Source organism: Ricinus communis, unplaced genomic scaffold (genome assembly GCF_019578655.1).
Source record: "Ricinus communis isolate WT05 ecotype wild-type unplaced genomic scaffold, ASM1957865v1 Ctg125, whole genome shotgun sequence".
NCBI classification, from domain to species: Eukaryota; Viridiplantae; Streptophyta; class Magnoliopsida; order Malpighiales; family Euphorbiaceae; genus Ricinus; species Ricinus communis.
Window position 1 is genome coordinate 1 of NW_025963426.1, and position 2233 is coordinate 2233.

Consider the following 2233-nt stretch of genomic DNA (forward strand, 5'->3'; position numbering starts at 1 on the left):
TCCCGAGAATCCCCCAGTCCCAGTCCCAAAATCCTAGGTAATTCCACAAACTCGGCCGGACTTGAGAGCGCATCTAAGTTCTATTATAGCCGGTGCTACATGCAAGTCCCCACACTATACGGCAGGGGCCAAGTCCCAGTTCTATTCTAGCGGTTCTACATGCAAGTCCCAAAGTGTTGAGTAAATTAGATAGAAATAGGGTGGGAGGTGATTATTTCCCCGAATGATCGAAATTTGAATACAAGCGATTTTTCTCAGTATATTTTGGGAGTCAAGCCAGTTGATCTATTTACATTGTCATACCAAAATTATTTATGTAGAGTTTTCTTTATTGTGTTAAAGAGAAAATGGGATGGGATGGAAGTGATGATTATTTCCCAGGATGATCGTATTTGAACAAGCTGGCGTTTTATTTCTCTTTGAATTTATTAAAGAGAATTCAAGCCGGAAGCTGATCCATCTCCCATTCTAATTAAATTGTGTTTAATTCATTTGTATTTGCTATCGGTGGATTTATCATTGGTTTTGATAAATTATTGGATTAACCACTAAAAATCTGACTGCGTGTAGAAAATCTGACGGGCCCGTCTTCCGTGTGAGTAAATCTGACGGGCCCGTCTGTGCGTCGTAGAAAAATCGGCGGGCCGTCCGAAAAATCACAGCGGGCCGTCTGCTGCGTCGCGAAAAATCTGGCGGGCCGTGGCGAGAAATCCTGCGTGCGGTAGCCCGTATAATCGGTATCCTTGCGTGCACGGGCACATTGGCATAAAATCCTCGCTGCCCATTCTGAAGCGGCGCGCCCGTCGGGCCCGTGGCGAAATCCCGCTACCTTGACGTACTTGCCGGTGAGCCGTCGGCAGTTGGCGAGAATCTCGCGTGGCGACCCCGATTGCAGAAGCGGCCGCGCCCATCGGGCGATTGGCGAAATCCTGCCGCCCGAGCGACCCGCTGGCGAGGCAACGCCCGTCGCCCGATTGGCGAGAATCCTCGCGTGCAGAGCCCTTTGCGAATAAGCGCGCCCGGCCGGGCGTTGGCGAAATCCTCGCGAGCGGGCGCCCGCTGGCTGGCGCCCGGCCGCCGTCGGGCGGTTGGCGAGAATCCTCGCGTGCGGCCCGATTGCGGCGCGCCGTCGGGCGGGTTGGCGACAATCCTCGCGAGCGAGCCCTTTGGCGCGAGCCAGCCGCGCCCGTCAGGCGGTTGGCGAAATCCTCGAGTGCCCGGCCCGACCATTGCGAAGTAGCGCCCATCGGGCCGTTGGCGAGAATCCTGCGGCGGCGGGCGTTAGCGGCGCATCCTCGCGCGACTAGCCTTGTGGCGGCGAGCAATCCTCATGACCTGGCCTTGGCGGTAGCGTCCTCGCCCGACCCTGGCGGCGGCAGCGGCGCGCATCCTCGCGGCGGGCGTTGGCGGCGCATGACTCCGTCGTGCCCGGCCCCGGCCAGCAGGGGCAACAATCCTCGCCTATGAACCTCTTTTGGCGAGAAATCAGCTGCGGTGAACCTCTTTTTGCTAGTTTTCGGGCCCGTGCTGTGGCACTCCGCCACCACCACATTTGAGAAAAATCCTGACAAGTCGCCGAAAAAATCCTGACGGGAAATAATTGAGAAATTCCACTTATCTTATACTTATGAAATTTTGTATAGAATAGCAAAACAAAAAGTGATTCAAAAAGTGATTCAATTTCTACCATTATTATGATATTACATATTCATTTTTAATAGGCTATTCAATTAAGTTATTGTTAACTCCATTTTTGCTAGATTCAACATGTAATTATATTGTTATAGGAAAAGGTACGTAGGAAAAGAAAAACTGAAAAAAAAAAACTGTAAAACAATGGTATTGAACCTATGACCTATCGTTAAAGTGCAAACATAGAATCCCACTTTAACCATTACATCTTATCTTTTTTTTTTTACTAACTATTGCTTCGAAAGTTTAATATATTGGAGTTTTATATCGCTAAATTATCCTCTATTAATTCATAATTCACATTATTTCCTTGAGATATATTAGCTCTCGAATGGAAAAGTGAAAATTATTTTTCGTTATAGTAGAAAATTTAGCCGATAGATGTAAAATTTTGAAAAACGTCAAAAATAAAGAGAAATAAAATGTTTTTTGGCACGAAACTTGGACAAATCGCCTTCGGCAATTTGCCAGCGTATTCCTCTCGAAAAGTTACATCAAATCAAAAAATCACCTCGATCGGACGACCGAGCTAATAATTCGA

The 2233-nt window shown here is 48.3% G+C and overlaps 1 pseudogene; it reads left to right on the forward strand.

Moving 5' to 3' along the window:
• The first annotated feature begins 357 nt into the window (after positions 1–357).
• On the forward strand, positions 358–460 carry LOC125368723 (annotated as a pseudogene).
• The last annotated feature ends 1773 nt before the right edge of the window (positions 461–2233 follow it).